This window comes from Myotis myotis, unplaced genomic scaffold, assembly GCF_014108235.1.
Source record: "Myotis myotis isolate mMyoMyo1 unplaced genomic scaffold, mMyoMyo1.p scaffold_m19_p_3, whole genome shotgun sequence".
Taxonomy (NCBI): Eukaryota; Metazoa; Chordata; class Mammalia; order Chiroptera; family Vespertilionidae; genus Myotis; species Myotis myotis.
In genome coordinates, this window is record NW_023416335.1 from 90,552,036 (window position 1) to 90,571,916 (window position 19,881).

At 38.4% G+C, this 19,881-nt stretch overlaps 1 pseudogene; it reads right to left on the minus strand.

The window, feature by feature from the left end:
• Positions 1-17,223: 17,223 nt before the first annotated feature.
• On the minus strand, positions 17,224-18,683 carry LOC118650486 (annotated as a pseudogene).
• Positions 18,684-19,881: the final 1,198 nt, after the last annotated feature.

A 19,881-nucleotide genomic window follows, 5' to 3' on the forward strand; every position in this document is an offset into this window, starting at 1 on the left:
TCTCCCTCCCTTTGTGAGTTTTGTGATTCAGAGTTTAAAAGGCCAGTGGCAGGATCTGGGTCATAGACTCGGCTTCCTTCTTGTGTGGGGCCTGGTGCTTCACATGCCTGCCCCATTAAATGTTGGGATTAGAACCCCATATTTTTTCCTATTTTTATATTTGATCCCATGAGCGAAAAGTGTTTTCCTTAAGGGTAGGATCTATACTAAGGGAAGTACCATGTATTGGAAAATCAAACTTTAAAATGTAGCTTTGTAAAGAGGTGAAAGGTCACTTAGCTTCACCTTCTTCTCAAAGCAGATGCCCCTCCCATTCCCAGAAGAGCTGGTGAGACCATGTGTGTTCTGAGCACATCTGATTAGTTAGGGTTCTCCAAAGAAACAGAAGAAATATTATGTGCATACATATAAGAAATTTACTTTAAAGGAATTGGCTCACATGATTATGGAGGCTGACAAGTCCAAGTCTGCCGGTGGGATAGCAGTTTGAATTTCCAGGGCAATGTTCTGAATGTTTGTGTTCTACCTAAATTCCAGTGTTGAAATTTTAATGTCCAGTTGGATGACGTTCGAAGAGGGGCCTTTGGGAAGTGACCAGGCCACGAGGGCAGAGTCCTCATGGATGAGATTAATGCTCTTATAAAAGAGGCCTGAGAGTGCTCCCTTGCCACCTGTGAGGATAGAAAGAGAAGTCTGCAACCCGGAAAAGGGCCTTCACCTGGCCATGATGGCACCCTGATCTTAGGCTTCTAGTTTCCAAACTGTGAGATATAGCTTTCTGTTGCTTATAAGCCATCCAATCTGCAGTATTTCATTACAGCAGCCTGAACGGACTGACACCCAGAAGAGCTGATACTGTGGTTCAAGTTTGAAGGCTGTCTGCTGGCAAATTCCCTCTTGCTAGGAGGAGGTCAGTCTTTTGTTCTATTCTGGCCTTCAACTGATTGGATGAGGCCTACCACATTGGGGATGACGATTTGCTTTACTTAAAAATGATTAAAATTTACATCTCATTCAAAAATACCTTCAGAGAAATATCCAGAATGACGTTGATTAAACATCTGGGCTCCGTGGTCCAGCCAAAATGATACATTAAAATAACCACCAAAGTGGGTACAGCAGCAGGAATATTATATGTACTTGTGAATGTTCAACAATTAACACTCCCCCCCCCACACACATCCCCACACCCACATCCCCAAACATGAATTGAACTCCCCCTATGTGGAAGGAAAGGAAGAGAAAACCTTGGGTGGGGAGAATGTCTCTACTCCTTTTTGCTCAGGAAAGGGGTGGGCAAAGGATATAACACCTGGGCTTTGATGACTGATTAAAAGTGACCTTGGCTTCAGAGCTTTTAAAAGCTTATGTTAGTCAGCTGCAGAACTTCCTGCATCCCTGGATTGAAAAAGGCAATTAGCTGATGTGTATGTGTATGAAAAGAGTATACGTATACACTTATGTGAGGCAATGTAATAGAAAGGCAAGGACTATGGAGACACTATTGATTTGGAATCCCAGCTTTGCCACTGATTTGCGGTGTTACTTAACCTTTCTGAGCTTGGTTATCTCATCTGTAAAACAGAGAGAAATAATGGAACCCATACTTCATGGACTATGAGCATTAAATGAGGTAGTAGCTGTGAAGTGCTTACAAGATAGCCTGGCACATAAGTACTAGAAATGTCAATTACCATCATCATCATCGTCTATACAATGCATGCCACTTGTTCACATACACAAATCACACATGGTTATCTGTCAACAAAGATAACAGATACTTCTGGAAAATAAATGCAGAGTAGAAATCTTATACTAAAACTCTAATAATGTACTATTTTTTCCCTTTTTAAATTAAATTTATTGGGTGACAGCATGATCATATATGTTTCAGATGTGGGTTTCCCGGTTACAAGGTCTGTATATTGCACTGTGTGCCTACTACCCTAAAGTCAAATCTCCTGTCACCATAGATTCAGACTCCCTTCATCCCCCATTCTCTTCCCTCTGGCTAACACCACACTGCTGTTTGTATTCATGAGTTTCAGTTTTATGTCCCCCACATATGAGTGAAATCATACGGTTCTTAGCTTTTTCATGTGATTTATTTCACTTAGTATAATGTTCTCAAGGTCCATTCATGTTGTTGCAAATGGTAGTATTTCATCTTTTTTTAAGGCTAAGTAGTATTCCATTGTGTATGTGTGCCACATCTTTATCTATTCTTCTATTGCAGGACACTTTTTCTTTTGTGATTAACATAATTTAAAAAACATTTATTGTTGAAAGTATTACATATTTCCCTCTTTTTCCCCCTCTGACCTCTTCTAGCCCACTCCCCCCACCACTGCACCAGGCCTTCACCACCCTATTGTCTGTGTCCATGGGTTATGCATATATGCATACAAGTTCTTTGGTTGATCTCTTCCCATCTACCACCGACCACCACCTTCCCTCAGATTTGACAGTCTGTTCCATGCTTCTATGTCTCTGGCTCTATTTTTTTCATTGGTTTATTTTGTTCATTAGATTTCACATATGAGTGAGATCATGTGATACTGTCTTTTTCTGATTGGCTTATTTTGCTTAGCATAATAGTGGTTGTTTCCATGTCTTGGCCACTATGAATAATGCTGCAATGAACATAGGGGTGCATATATCTTTGCAAATACATATTTTGGAATATTTCGGATATATATCTAGGAGAGGGATTGCTGGGTCGTATGGTAGCTCTAGTCTTAATGTTTTGAGGAATCACCAGACTACTTTCCATAGTGGTTGTACCAGTCCACATTCCCACCAACAGTGAATGAGGTGGGGATATAGACTGGTACACAACTTCTCCAACACTTGTTATTGCTTGTCTTGTTGATAAAAGCCACTCTAATCGGTGTGAGGTAGTATCTCATTGAAGTTTTTTTTTTTTTTTTTTTTTTTTGGGGGGTGGAGGCAGGGGCTGGAGAGCATTAAATTAAGTGAAATAAGCCAGTCAGAGAAAGATAAATATCACATGATCTCACTCATTTGTGGAATATAATGAACAACTCATTGCAGTTTTGATTTGCATTTCCTTAATTGCTAGTGAGGTTGAATACCTTTTCATATATCTATTGGCTGTTTGTATGTGTTCTTAGGAGAGGTGTATTTTTAGGTCCTCTGCCCACTTTTTGATTGGGCTGTGTGTTTGTTTGGTGTTGAGTGGCAGAGTCCATGATGAATATTGCTTCATAAGAAGATGTATGCTTTTTGGTACTTCATTAGTGAAACCCCATTGGATAGTATCTATATCATATCTGTTTTAAATTAAATTATTATTATTTTAATAAATAGTATTATAGCAAGATGTTAGCATAGCATTGAAGTAAATTCAGCATTTTGGGTTTACAAGGATCACCTGCAGCCACCCAGCATTTCTTCGGGGGAGAGGGGAGCACAGGCAGTCTCTCCTCTTGCTTTGTGGCATACTCAGTGAGCATGTCACTGGCCATCTGAGGCTCAGGTGTGCCTGAGGCTGCTGGAACTAGAGCACAGATGATGACAGCTGGTGGGCTCCAGTGTGATCTGGCTCCTTCTCTCTGATAAATGGCTTCCCAGATGCTGCCAACTTCATGCTCAATTAATCTAGTTATAAAGAAAACCATTAGCAATAAAGCAAAACTTCCCAAAGAGCTTTTATGGGGAGAAGGAAAGGAAGTGAAATTTTTTAAAAAAGAAAATAAGATAAATCAGCCCGAAGGTGGAAGGATAAGAAAGTAATTTTTTTCACCTATTCATCTCAGGAATCATTAAAAGAAAATATCTTAAATAAGCAAGCCATATAAAGCCTAGTATGACAGGCTTCATTGAAGCCGAGAAACTTTACACACACTGTATCAACTCATTTAGCTCTCTAGCAACAGGGTGGGGTAGTTAGTAGATGAGGAAACCAAAAAAAGAGATCGAGGTTGGCCAGGATCGCAAGTGGTTGAGCTGGGCTTTTGCTACATATGTTACATTACTTCTATTAAGTCCCGGATTTCAACTGCTCCAGTACCCTTGCCCCGCCTTCCCTTCAAGTGCTCATTGCCTTGTTTCTGAAATCTTACATTCATATTTATATGACATGGATATCTTCAAAAAGATAACTTTGTTACTATACAGGTAATACATGTGTTCATTTTATTTTTATGTTTTAAAAATCTTTATTGTCCTACCACAATGGCTCAGTGGTTGAGCATTGATCTATGAACCAGGAGGTCATTTTTTGATTCCCGGTCAGGGCACATGCCAGGGTTGTGGGTTTGATCCCCAGTGGGGGACGTGAAGGAAGCAGCCAATCAATGAATCTCTCTCATCATTGATGTTTCTATCTCTCCCTCTCCCTTCCTCTCTGAAATCAATAATAATAATAATAATAATATATATTAAAAATCTTTATTATTAAAAGTATTACATATGTCCATTTTGTCCCCCATTGACCCCTTCTAGACTGCCCCAGGTCTTCACCACCCTATTATCTGTGTCCATGGATTATGTGTATATGCATACAAGCTCTTTGGTTGATCACTACCCACCTACTCACCCATCATCACCTTCCCTCTGAGATTTGGCAGTCTGTTCCATGCTTCTATGTTTCTAGATCTATTTTGCTCATCAGTTTATTTTGTTCATTAGATTCCACATATAAATGAGATCATGTGATACTTGTCTTTCTCTGACTGGGTTATTTCACTTAATATAATACTCTCCAGGTCCTTCCATGTTGCCTCAAAGGGTAAGAGATCCTTCTTTTTTACTGCTGCATAGTATTCCATGGTGTAAATGTGCCACAGCTTTTTCTTTTTTTATCCACTCATCTACTGATGGGCACTTGGACTGTTTCCAGGTCTTAGCTATTGTAAATTGGGGTACATATATTCTTTCTGATTGGTGTTTTGGGTTTCTTAGGATATATTCCTAGAAGTGGGATCACTGGGTCAAATGGCAGTTCCATATTTAATATTTTGAGGAAACTCCATACTGTTTTCCATAATGTCTGCACCAGTCTGCATTCCCAACAGCAGTGTACTAGGGTTCCCTTTTCTCCACATCCTTTCCAGCACTTCTCATTTGTTGATTTGTTGATGGTAGCCATTCTAAGAGGTGGGATACAATACCTCATTGTCATTTTAATTTGCATCTCTCTGATGATCAGTGACTTTGATCAGTTTTTCATATGTCTCTTGGCCATCTGTATGTCTGCTTTGGAGAAGTGTCTATTTTCTTTACCCGTTTTTTAATTGGATTGTTTGTCATCCTCTTATTAAGTTGTATGAGTACCTTATATATTTTGGATATTAACCCTTTATCAATGTATCATTGCTATATATATTCTCCCATGCCTGGGCTCTCTTATCATTTTGTTGATGGTTCCCATTGCTGTATAGAAGGTATCATTTTAATGTAGTCTCATTTGTTTATTTTCTCCTTAGTTTTCTCTGCCCTAGGAGATGTATCCTTAAACATATTGCTATGAGAGATGTCTGAGAGTTTGCTGCCTATAATTTCTCCTAAGCTTTTTATTGTTTCACATCTTGCATTTAAGTCTTTTATCCACCTTGAATTTATTTTTGTGTATAGTGTAAGTTGGTGGTCTAATTTCATTTTTTTGCATGTATCTGTCCAGTTTTCCCTCACCAATTATTGAAGAGACTGTGTTGACTCCACTATATGTTCTTGCCTCCTTTGTCAAATATTAATTGAGCATAATGGCTTGGGTCGATTTCTGGGGTCTCTGTTTTGTTCCATTGATCTATATGCCTGTTCTTGTACCAGTACCAGGCTGTTTTGATTACAGTGACTTTGCAGTATAACCTGGTTTCTGGTATTGTGATCCCTCCAGCTTTGTTCTTCTTTCTCAAGATTGTTGTAGTTATTCAAGGTCTTCTTTTGGTTCCATGTAAATTTTTGGAGTTTTAGTTCTAGATCTGTGAAATATGCCATTGGTATTTTAATAGGGATTGCATGGAATCTATAGATTGCTTTGGATATTAAGGACATTTTAATGACATTAATTCTACCAGTCCATGAACACTGTATATTCTTCTACTTGTTTCTATCTTCCTCCATCTCTTTTTTCAATGTCCTGTATTTTCTAGTACAAGTCTATTACCTCGTTGGTTAAATTTATCCCTAGGTATCTTATTGTTTTGTTGTTGCTGCAATGGTATATGGGATTTTTTGTTTAGTTTCTCTTTCTGAGAATTCAGTATTGGTGTATAAAAATGCCATAGATTTCTGGGTATTAATTTTGTATCCTGTGGCATTGCTGAATTCACTTATTATATTTAGTAGGTTTTTTTTTTTGGTGGAGTCTTTTGGGTTTTCTCTGTACAGTATCATGTCATCTGAGAATAATCAGAGTTTTACTTCCTGTTTTCCAATTTATATGCCTTTTACATTTTCTTCTTTTCTAATCATTGTGGCTAGGACTTCCATACTATGTTGAATAAGAGTGGTGAAAGCAGACAACCCTGTCTTATTTCTCTTCATAGGGGAAATGGTTTTAGTTTGTGCCCATTGAGTATGATGTTGTCTGTAGGTTTGTCATATCTGGCCTTTATTATACTGAGGTATGATCCCTCTATTCCTACTTTCCTTAGGGTTTCTATCAAAAATGGGTGTTGGAATCTGTTGCATGCTTTTTCTTCGTCTATTGATATAATCATGGGATTTTTTTCTTTCAATTTGTTTATTTGATGTATGACATTTATTGATTTATGAATATTGTACCAGCCTTGCATTTCTGGAATAAGTCTTATTTGGTCACAGTGTATACTCTCTTTAACATATTGCTGTATCTGATTTGCTAATATTTTATTGAGGATTTTAGAAACTATGTTTATCAAGGAAATTGGTCTGTAATTCTCTTTCTTTGTAGTGCTTGTGTCTGCTTTTGGAGTTAGGATAATGCTGGTCTCATAAAAGAGCTTGGAACTGTTCCTTCCTCTTGGATTTTTTGGACTAGTATGAGGAAGATAGGTGTTAGTTCTTTGAGTGTTTGGTAAAACTCCCCTATGAAGCCATCCAGACCAGAACTTTTGTTTGCTGGGAGTTTTTTTGTTTGTTTGTGTGTGTGTGTTTTTTTTAATATGTTTTATTGATTTTTTACAGAGAGGAAGAGAGAGAGAGATAGAGACTTAGAAACATCGATGAGAGAGAAATATCGATTAGCTGCCTCCTGCACACCTCCTACCGGGGATGTGCCCGCAACCAAGGTACATGCCCTTGACTGGAATCGAACCCGGGACCTTTCAGTTCGCAGGCCGATGGTCCATCCACTGAGCCAAACCGGCTAGGGCTGCTGGGAGTTTTTTGATTACTGCTTTAATTTCATCATGTGTTCATTTTAGGAAAAATACAATAATAGAAACTGAGGAACAAACAGAAGAAAATAAAAATTGTTCATACTCCTATAACCCTTGTTAACATTTAGGTATATATTTTTCTAGATTGTTTTATATTCACATCCTTTCCTCTTAAGTGACGATGAACTCATATGCTGCATGCTGTTTTTTAATTTGATTTTTTCACCTAACAATAGAATGCCTTTTTATTTAAATAAATATATTTCTATGACATTTTTAATTCTTAAAAAGTATTCTACCATATGGACACATAACAATTTACTCAACTAATCTTTTCTTTTTGAACAATTAAATTGTTTCCAAATTTTGAAGTTCAAAATAAGGCTATTATGAACATCTTTGTAGCTTAATCTATATGTATATTAAAAATATTTTAATTAGCCTTGGCTAGTATAGCTCAGTGGTAGAGCATAGCCCAAGCACTGATGGGTCCCGGATTCAATGAGTCTCAGTCAAGGGCACATATCTGGGTTTCAGGTTCAAACCCTGGCCCTGGTCGGGGAGTGTGCAGAAGACAACCAAATTTTGTGTCTCTCTCACACTGATGTTTCTCTCTCCCCGCAACCCTCCCTTCCACTCCCTCTAAAAAGCAATGGAAAAAATATACTCAGGTGAGGATTAATAAAAATATATTGTAATTAAATATATTATTAATATTAATATCACTGATGCTGAATTATTATAAATTTCTATTTGTTCAAAAGGCTTATTTATAAACCACCATTGTACTTCATTTCTAGATACCTAGATGGTAATGGAGGGGATCATTGGGATCAGTTATAATTTCTATACTTTTCTTTTTTCAAAAATTTTATTTTATTAATTTGATTGATTGATAGAGAGGGAAAAGAGAGAGAGAGAGAGAGAGAGAGAGAGAGATAACCACCCATTGTTCTACCCATTTGTGCATTTATTGGTTGACTCCTGCATGTTCCCCAACAGGGGATGAAACCAGCAAGCTTGGTACGTTGGAACAACACTCCAACCAACTGAGCTACCTGGCTGGGCCTCTATAATGTTCATTAAAATGAATCTAGGTTTCATTAAAATTGTATGAATTTGTGATCATGATATCTCCCCTACTCAGCCAGTGTGGCTCAGTGGTTGAGCATAGACCTTTGAATCAAGAGGTCTTGGTTAGACTCTGGTTCGGGCACATGCTCAGGTTGCAGGCTTGATCCCTAGGAGGGGCATGCAGGAGGCAGCCAATCAGTGATTCTCGCCATTGATGTTTCTCTCTCTCTCTTTCCTTTCCTCTTTGAAATTAATAAAAATGTATTTTATTTTTTTTTATTTTATTTTTTTATTTTTTTTCAGAGAACAAGAAAAATAGTTTTATTTGCGTTACGCTAATTAATTTGTGCAGTTATTCAATGTCTGGTAAGTTAATGTTCAAGAAAAAAATATTAATTTTTATTAAAATGTTCTACTATTTTATGTTAACAATTACTCATTTATTTCAGCCCTTTGTATTTAGCATGTCTCTATCAAAATAAACCTACGTTTCTATGCAAATTGAAGCTTTTGTTTTTTTGCAATCCACATAAACTTAAATCTTTTTTTTTTCTTTTTTTTTTTTTTCTGTTCATCAGATTATTTATTCACTTGATTTTTAGATTCACTTCTTGATAGATGTGTATTTGTTGTTCATAATTTGTATCTTTACCTTTTTCTTCTTCTTCCTCTTCTTAAAGGATACCTTTCAGCATTTCATATAATCCTGGTTTGGTGGTGATGAACTCCTTTAGCTTTCCCTTATCTGTGAAGCTCTTTATCTGGCCTTCACTTCTGAATGATAGCTTTGCTGGATAAAATAATCTTGGTTGTAGGTTCTTGGTATTTATCACTTTAAATATTTCTTGCCACTCCCTTCTGGCCTGCAAAGTTTCTGTTAAGAAATCAGCTGACAGTCATATGGGTATTCCCTTGTAGGTAACTGAGTTTCTTTCTCTTGCTGCTTTTAAGATTCTCTCTTTGTCTTTTGCTCTTGGCATTTTAATTATGATGTGTCTTGGTGTGGTCCTCTTTGGATTCCTTTTGTTTGGGGTTCTCTGCACTTCCTGGACTTGTAAGTCTATTTCTTTCACCAGGTGGGGGAAGTTTTCTGTCATTATTTCTTCAAATAGGTTTTCAATATCTTGCTCTCTCTCTTCTTCTGGCACCCCCATAATTCGGATGTTGGTATGCTTGAAGTTGTCCCAGAGGCTCCTTACACTATCTTTGTATTTTTGGATTCTTTTTTCATTTTGCTTTTCCAGTTGGGTGTTTTTAGCTTCTTCGCATTTCAAAACTTTGCCTTGATTCTTGGGATCCTCTTGTCTGCTGTTGGAACTCTGCATAATATCCTTTATTTCAGTCAGTGTATGCTTAATTTCTAGTTGGTCCTTTTTCATAACCTTGAGGGTCTCACTAGATTTCTTGAGGGTCTCACTACAATGAAATTAATAAAAATGTATTTTAAAAATTGTGTGAAATCAACATTAAAACTGGCGTAAATTGTATTATGATCTTCCTAAAGGGTAACTGATGACATATGAATGAAACATACAGAAATGGCACATTCTGTAACAAGCTCTCAAGGGGCCTCCCAGTAACTCTTCTTGCCTAAGGTTCCAGGTGGGGAGCACCAGGTGGGGAGCGCTAGTGCTGATGGCTGTTGGCCTCTGCCTCTGAGCAGACTCATTTAGGGTTCAGGACTCATATTCCAAGTCTGCCACTCCTTTCTCTCAGGCCCTCATAAGTCTCTTTCTGAAATTTTTCCTCAGCCTTCTACCTGGTTTCTCAGCTCCTGGAGTTTTCTTTTTCCAAATCCACTTGCACATTGCTGTCAAAGTTAGCTAAAATGTCTTGAATATCCAAAAACCTTCAGATAATTTCTCTTTATAAATATTAAGAGTAAAATATTAAAGTACAACAAAATGGTTAGCCCCAGTATCAAGGTGTTTATCTCCATACTCTCCAGACTGCTTGCAAGCCAGTGCCCTGCCCCTCTGTGTTGATTATCAATGAGTGGGAAAAGCTCCTGGGTACTGCTAGAGCTTCTACTCCCCAAACTTCTTTGCAGAAGATTTAGTGTAGGCCCCAGGCAGTCCAGGGGCCCCTGTGTATGCCAGTGATTCTCCCAACTGGAAATGAGGTACCCCTCCCATCACCCTGGTGCTCACCTGCCCATAGGCTGCCTGCCCTTCTGGACCAAGAGTTGAGATTCTATTCATTAAGAGTATTTTTTTTCTAACAAATTTATTCTAATTAATTAATTAATTTATTTATTTTTTGTCTAAAGTTTTACATATGTCTCCTTTTCCCCTAATTGACCCCACCCCCCAGCCAGTCCCACCCTGGGCAAGCTCCCACCGCCCCAGTGTCTATGTCCATTGGTTATGCTAATATGCATGCATACAAGTCCTTTGGTTGCTCTCTAACCACCTCTACTCCCCTACCATTTGTCTCTAGATCATTCTATTCTTGTTCATCAAATTATGTTGGTGAATTATGATCATTATATCCCACATGAGTGAGATCATGTGATATTTATTTTTCTCCGACTGGCTTATTTCGCTTAGCATAATGCTCTCCAGTTCCATCCATGCTCTTGCAAAAGGTAAAAATTCCTTCTTTTTTATAGCAGCGCAGTATTCCATTGTGTAGATATACCACAGTTTTCTAACCCACTATTCTGCTGATGGGCACTTAGGTTGTTTCCAAATCTTAGCTATTGTAAATTGTGCTGCTATGAGCATAGGGGTTCATATATTCTTTCTGATTGGTGTTTCTGGTTTCTTGGGATATATTCCTAGAAGTGGGATTACTGGGTCAAATGGGAGTTCCATTTTTAACTCTTTGAGGAAACTCCTTATTGTCTTCCACAGTGGCTGCACCAGTCTGCATTCCCACCAGCAGTGCATGAGGGTTCCTTTTTCTCCACATCTTCACCAGCACTTGTCATTTGTTGATTTGTTGATGATAGCCATTCTGACAGGTGTGAGATGGTATCTCATTGTTGTTTTGATTTGCATCTCTCAGGTGATTAGTGACTTTAAGCATGCTTTCATATGTCTCTCGGCCTTCTGTATGTCCTCTTTTGAAAAGTGTCTATTTAGATCCTTTACCCATTTTTTAATTGGATCGTTTATCTTCCTTTTGATAAGTTGTTCGAGTTCTCTGTAAATTTTGGAGATTAAACCCTTATCTGAAATATCATTGACAAATATGTTCTCCCATGCAGTGGGTTTTCTTGTTGTTCTGTTGATGGTTTCCTTTGCTGTGATGAAGCTTTTTATTTTGGTTTAGTCCCATTTATTTATTATCTCCTTAGTTTCCATTGCCCTAGGAGCTGTGTTGGTAAAGATATTGTTATGACATATGTCTGCTATTTTGGAGTCTTGTAGGACTTTTATGGTTTCCCGTCTTTTACATTTAAGACCTTTATCCATTTTGAGTTTGCTTTTGTGTATGGTGTAAGTTGGTGGTCTGGTTTCATTTTTTTGCATGTATCTGACCACATTTCCCAGCACCATTTATTGAAGAGACTGTCTTGGCACTATGGTATGCTCTTGCCTCCTTTGTTAAATATTAATTGAGCATAATGTCTTGGGTCAATTTCTGGGTTCTCTATTTTGATCCATTGGTCTATATGTCTGTTCTTGTGCCAGTACCAGGCAGTTTTGAGAACCATGGCTGTAATACAGCTTGATATTTGGTATTGTGATCCCTCCAACTTTGTTCTTCTTTCTCAGGATTGCTGTGGCTATTTGGGGTCTTTTTTAATTCCAGATGAATATTTGGAGAGTTTTTCTAGATCTTTGAAATATGCCATTGGTATTTTAATGGGGATTGCATTGAATCTGTAGATTGCTTTGGGTAGTATGGACATTTTAATGATGTTGATTCTACCAATCCATGAACACGGTATGTTCTTCCATTTGTTTATGTCTTCCTTTATCTCTTTTTCAAATGTTCTGTAGTTTTCCAAGTATAGGTCTTTTACCTGCTTTGTTAAGTTTATTCCTAAGTATATCAAATTTTTTGGTGCAATGATAAGTGGGATTGTTTTTTTTTTAATTTCTCTTTCTGTGAGTTCATGATTGGTGTATAAAAAGACCATAGATTTCTGGGTGTTAATTTTGTATCCTGCTACATTGCCAAATTCATTTATTAAGTCTAGTAGTTTTTTTGATGGAGACTTTGGGGTTTTCTATGATATTATCACATCAATTGAGAATAAGGACAGTTTTACTTCATCTTTTCCAATTTGGATGCCTTTTATTTATTCTTCTTGTCTAATTGCTACGGCTAGCACTTCCAGTACTATGTCGAACAGGAGTGGTGAGAGTGGGCATCCCTGTCTTGTTCCTGTTCTTAGGGGAAATGAGTTTAGTTTTTGCCCATTGAGTACAATGTTGGCTGTAGGTTTGTTATATAAGGCTTTTTTTTTTTTATGTTGAGGTATGATCCGTCTATTCCCACTTTGCTGAGAATTTTTATCAAGAAAGGGTATTGCATTTTGTCAAATGCTTTTTCTGCATCGATTGATATGATTATGTGATTTTTGTCTCTCAATTTGTTTATGTGATGTATCACATTTATTGATTTGCAGATATTGTACCATCCTTGCATCCCCAGAATAAATCCCACTTGGTCATGGTGTATGATCTTTCTGATGTAATGCTGAATCCAATTTGCTAGAATTTTATTGAGGATTTTAGCACCTATGTTCATCAAGGATATTTCCCTGTATTTCTCTTTCTTTTTGTGGTGTCTCTATCTGGTTTTGGGATTAGGGTATTGCTGGCTTCATAGAGAGAGCTTGGAAGTGTGCTTTCCTCTTCAATTTTTTGGAATAGTCTGAGGAGGATAGGTTTTAGTTCTTCTTTGAATACTTGGTAAAACTCCCCTGTAATGCCATCCAGACCAGGGCTTTTTTTTTGCTGGAAGATTTTTGATCACTGCTTCAATTTCTTCAATAGTTATTGGCCTTTTCAGGTTTTTTGATTCTTCCTGATTGAGTTTTAGGAGCTTGTATTTTTCTAAGAATATATCCATTTCAACTAGGTTGTCCATTTTGTTGGACTAGAGGTGTTCATAGTATTTTTTTCATAATCATTTGTATTTCTGTGGGGTCTGTTGTTATTTAGCCTCTTTCATTTGTGATTTTGTTTATTTGGGTCCTCTCTCTTTGCTTCTTGGTGAGTCTGGCTAGAGGTTCATCAATCTTGTTTATCCTTTCAAAGAACCAGCTCTTGGTTTTGTTGATCTTTTGTACTGTTTTTTTGGTCTTTATGGCATTTATTTCTACTCTGATCTTTATTATTTCCTTTCTTCTAGTATGCTGGGCTTTTCTTGTTGCTCTCTTTCTAACTCTTTGAGTTATAGGGTTAGATAATTTATTACCATTTTTCCTTGTTTTTGGAGGTAGGCCTGAATAGGTATGAACTTTCCTTTCAAGACTGTTTTCACTGTGTCCCATAGACTTTTGGATTGTTTTGTTTTCATTGTAATTTGTTGTCATGATGCTTTTTATTTCTTCTTTGATCTCTTTGGTAACCCAGGCATTGTTTAATAGCATGCTATTTAGCCTCCAGGTGTTTGATTTTTTTCAGTGTCTTTATTGTAGTTGATTTCTATTTTTATGCCATCTAATTGACTCACAGAATATTTCCTTTGAAAATATTTTATTGATGATATTACAAAAGATGCTTGATATGATTTCTATCTTCTTGAATTTAAAGAGACTTTGCCTGTGTCCCAATATGTGGTCTATCTTTGAAAATGACCCATGTGCACTTGAGAGGAATATATATTCTGTGGCTTTGGAGTAAAATGTTCTGAAGATGTCAATTAATTCCATCTTATCTAGTGAGTCATTTAGAATTATGTTTCTTCGCTGATTTTTTGTTTAGAGGATTTGTCCAGTGGTGTTAGTGGGGTATTAAAGTCCCCTACTATGACTGTATTGCTGTCAACCTCTCCCTTGATATCCTCCAAAAGTTTTCATTAAGAGTATTTTTTATCCCACTCAGGCTTGGGTAGTCTGAGCCCAGACATATGTTTTAGTTCCTCTGTAAGACTTTTAGTTTTCCTCTAAAAGTCTCTTTAATTGGGAAGCAGAATGGCAGGAATTTGCAGCCAGATCGAGGGACATGACACTCATTTTCTCACAGGAAAGGTGCTTGCGAGGACTCTTACCCTTATTAATGTGATACAAATGGAATGAGCTTGAAAACAGACTAATTGACTCACAGAATATCACTCTTTTAAAATATTTTATTGTTGATGATATTACAGATGTCTCCCATTTTCTCCCCCATTTAACCCCCTTCTCCCAGTTCCTACCCACCCCAGGCTATCTCTTAAGGATGCTGAGTTCTTGGCTTAGCATAACTTTGCATATTTAAAATGGTTTTATCTAAAAAAGTAATCATTCTCTTTTCTTCCCTTCTAAGGTCACATATGCTGTGTACCCAGAAGTTATGGACAGAATCCAAGTGCTCCTGTGGTTTAGTCCAAGGCACTGCACTTAGTCTGCAGGAGAAATTGAATACAAAGACAGAGACACTGATTAATTGTGGAGTGTCTGATACAGGGTGCCTGAAAAGGAACACCCGCAATGGGGTTATGGAGGTAAAAGCTGAATGGCCTGGTTCTTTAACTGGGGTTTCTTTATATAAATCTCTTTACTTTGCCTGATGCTTAAATATACAAAACACTGTTATTTACAATAACCTCATTTTTACTAAAAAATCACCCAAAGTCACACTTCTTTAGTAGGTCAAGTTTAGACCCATGACTTTTTCAAATTGTCCCACTAATATGCAAGTGTCTTTTGGTAAAGGATATTTCTGTGCCATTTTTTTAATTGCTTTTATGTATGGGTTCCTTGCATTTTATGGAATCCCTGGCTTTAAAATAATGAGAATAAGTTTTTAATGTGAGCCCCAAACTCCACTTGTCCCAGTGCAGGTATCTGCAAGGAGGAATGGCTAATGTGGGTGGACTTTGGTGGTACAGTGGCTGTGGTGGAGGGTTAAGTTTCACAGGCGTTGGGACACAAAGTGCACATGTTAAGTCTTTGTTTCCTTAGCATCCTTTGTTTGGTCTCAGGAAAACTTGGGAGGGTTCAGAGGGTAGGGAGAGAACTGCGCAGAATGAATTTTCCCCAGCAGCCCCTGTGGCTGTACTTTTTTCTTACCTAGTAGCTAGACAACTGTTTCAGGACAAAACAGTAACACTTTTTCAGGGTTATTTGATATGCAGATATTGCAATTAACTGGGAATACATTTAAACCTTCTCTTCTTTATGTCAGTATCTTGTTTTCCTTGTAGACTGGTATAGAATGTAAAAAAAGAAAAAAGTGACATTGAGGAACAGGTTGACCTTAAAGGGATCTGCAATTGTCTTAAACACTATTTAGTAAAACCATTGACAGTCTCAGAGATGAGTGAGAGTAAAGAAAAATCAAGATTCCTGACTGCGATGACCAACGTGGGGAAGAAGCTTCAAATTGAAGGCGTGGCTCAGCAATGTACTCCCGAATCACTGTGGCCCCTGTGGTTCTTCTTTCCACACCTCTTCTTCAGCAGCTGTCATAATTCCCCAGGTATGAGGAAAGGAATAGGGAAGCAGGGGAGCTGAAGAAAGGAGTTGAGTCCAGTTGAGGGGACAGGAAGTCTCAAGGTATTTAGACAAACTTGTCCTTTTAAGCAGAGGTCTCTGACTATGCTTTGTATCACACCTTCTTACTGTCTTGATTCCATTTGCATGAGGCAAAGACTTGGATTTGCTTTTAAAGATAGTGGATCAAAATACCCTCCCTCCCCGCCACACACACTCCTTTACCAACTGAGTTAGACACTTTGGAGAAAAAATAGCTTGATATCCCTTGCAAAAAAAGTGTCTCACGTCTGATGGATATAAATTTAAACAATAAATCTACCTACACTACAAGCTGACCTCAGTGCTTTCCCTTCCCACTTTATGATACTATAAAGAACCTTCTGAAGTATAATTTTTTAAAAATATATTTTATTGATATTTTCCAGAGAGGAGGGGAGAGGGATAGAGAGTTAGAAACATCGATGAGAAACATCGATCAGAAACATTGATCAGCTGCCTCCTGCACACCCCCCACTGGGGATGTGCCCGCAACCAAGGTACATGCTCCTGACTGAAACCGAACCTGGGACCCCTGAGTCCGCAGGCCAATGCTCTATCCACTGAACCAAACCGGTCAGGACTGAAGTATAATTTTTTAACAGATGATAATGGCATATCAATGGGAGCTGCTAATAAGACCACCTTTGAAAGCTTGGGCTATGGTTTTGGTGACTACTCTAGAGCTACCAAATGAGCCAAATTGTGAGCTGGTAGTTTCTGAGTATCTACTACTTGCTCTGTTCCTTGACAGTGAGGAGGGAAGTGAGACACTGAGTGAGGACTATAGTTAGGAAAGGTAGGTAATTGTAAGAAAGGATGCACTCCTGAGATTGGGGGTACAAAGATGTCTTTAAATTGGTACTACTGTTAAAAATACAAAAGTCCAAACTATAAGGTGGCAAATTTTAAAATAGAGTTTCCTTTTGGCTATTGACTGTGTTTACTTCTTTTTGATAAATATATAACTTTGTATCATTACACATTTAAGTACGTGACTAGGGCCAGATGCTGTGCAGGGCACTAAACTCAACCCCAGATTTTCTCTGGAATTGGGAAACAGAAAGGAACACCATCTGATAATTTTTTTTCTTTCTTCTTCTTTTTATTTTTTAACACGAACGTTCTATTGACTTTAGGTCCTCTGAGAACAATTACCTGCATTTATGCTTTTTAAAGTATTTCACCTCATTGAAAACAAAAATATATGATACAGTATAGACTTATGACATTCCGGTGTTTGCTGCTCGGGTTTGAGAAAACATCCAGCTCTTTCTTGCAATGTGTTTCAGTATTCAGCTCATCAACAAAAGGTGTATGCCCCAAATTTCCACTTGCTGCCATTGACTTCTGGCCAGAAACAAACTTCTTTGCAGCATTTATGACATCAGCATCAGCTACTGAGTCAATCTGTTGAAAGATTAGATGGTGGCATGTACGAATCAGCAGCAAGAGTCTGAGACATGCCTTCATCCAGAAAACCTTCAGAAGACTCCACTGACATTAGGTATCCATCTTTCAGCTTGTTCTTGGCAGCCTGGACATCCGTGCTAGAAAGGTTTTCTTGATCAATTGCTTTTACTTGGTTGTAGGAAGCCTTGATAAAGTCTCGGCAGCTGCAGCCTTGGAGAAAGTATAAATCCCAAAGAGTGGAGAATCTGAGTAACTGGCATAAAAAGCCAAAACATCAAATGGCTGGTGAATCCTCTTGGCAACAGTTTGGTACAGAAGGCTGGTGGCATTGCTGTCCTTCTTGACAGGTGGCCCAGCACCGAGGACATGCTGGAGAACACTAAATGCATTTGCGTCTGCCCTTCCTGGGGCAGCACTTTCTGCTGCAAAACGGAGCATGTTTGAGACTGTCTCCATTGTGTTCTCAAATTTCACCTCCAAGGTATCTGGCCTTTGCACCAGGTACACCAAGCCCACCCCTCATATTCAGAAATCATTCAGCAACTTGTTTCAGTTCAGGGTGAATCACACCTAGTCCAATCAAAGCCATTCTTGCACTTGTAAAATGGTTCTGAACATAGTAATGTAATTAATCTGATGTCACTTTCCCAATCTTATAAACAGGACAATACAAGGAATTAGCCAAGAGATTTCGGTAAACTGTAGAATGCACATTTTCAATATGAGCCTGTGGATTCTGAAAAGCTGCAGCTTTGTCAATTCTTAGCTGAGACTAAAGGACAGCTGCCTTCCAATGATGAAATTCAGGTGCTGTGGTGACCGTGAGCGGGAACCCATTAGAATTTTGATGTCACCTGCAGGCATTCCACGGTGTAGGCCATGTTTTAATTTGTCGAAGTCACACTTAATTTGCCACCAATGGCTTCAATTCCAGGGGTTATCTTGAAAGATGATGCTCCTTTTGTAGTCAGACTGGATGCAAGATGAAGTAAATGGGAGGTTCCTAAGTTGTTAGAGTTCTCGTACCTTCTGCCTGCTTTATTAAACAAACCAATTCTTGATGGAGGAGCACCGTTTTCCAAAGAAGCCATCACTAAACCGCTTGGTAACTTGGTAAACTCAAGGTCTTGAGGATGTGCAGGCACTCCTGCAGGAGCAATCATGGCTTTCACTTTGGGAGCAACTTTGAGGGAATAAAATCTCGAGAAGGATCTGGCTCTGCTTGGCAGCTTCATTGCCCAAAATTGCTCTGACCCACAATCATGGCCAGCCTGAAGGAAAGCAAGATGGTGGCTGACTATCTGATAATTTTCTACCTTCATTAAAATTTCTACCACAGTGAGTTGTTGCTAACTAGTTAAGTGGACTCATTTGAGTCTGCATTCTTTCTCTTCCCTGTCCTCTGGTGGCAGTAAGTGTGACTAATGAATGCATAGAGACCAGGCTCCAGAAAGCTCTGGAGGCAGAGTCTGGGGCATTGACCACACATTAGAACCCATGATTCTCTTTAGTGACTTCAACAGTCAGGAGATTCTGACACTCATAAAATTCAAATTAACCACACATTGATTCTTTATTTTAAAAATTAAAGAAGCTTTCAAAAAAGGACATTAAAATAAAGTTGAATAAATTAGGAATAGAAAATGAGTCTATGGCTATGTTAATTGGGAGCAATTTGCCTTCATTGAGACTTAACTTTGGCTTCAAGCTTCATGGAAACCCAGACAAAAGGGAAAAAGGACAAGTTGCATGCTCTTCGCAGCTCTATAGTTGTAATCAACCTAATTTTTATCAACAGGGGAGTGGTTAAACACATAGCAAAGTGCATCCTTCCTCATGCATCTCTCCCAGTACTGTTAGGTCTCATCAAATAATTGAATCGATACGCCCTCCCCTGGGAACTAACCTTTAGGCCTTCACAATGGACATTCCACTTGCTAAGATCATTATCTCTCCCCTCCGGACTTTCCCAGCATCTGAACCTGCACAGAGAATTCTCCTCCCAGATAAAGCCCGCCTAGAGTCCTTTAAAAACCTCTGACTCACTGTCTTTGGGTGCTGACACCATTTTTGGGCTCAGCCCATCTGGTATCCAGATGTCCTAAAAAATTTATAATCCCTTACCACTTTGGCCTTGTGTGTTCCTCCTTTGGCGACCCTAACAGTCACCACACTTTGTTGATGATTTGCAGTTTCTCACAGGAGAGGTAGAGTGTATTTCATCACCCTACCAATATTGAATTGGCCATGTGACTTGCTTTGGCCAGTGACATGTGGAGAGAATTGACAATGTAGTGATCTTAGATTTAAGAGGTGTTATTCCACTCACCCCTCTTGAGTTTTTGCCATCATAAGAGGAATAATAGCATGTTATTATCCCCCACTAGTTATAGGAGGATGTAACAGACACATAAAACAAACTGGACCAACCTG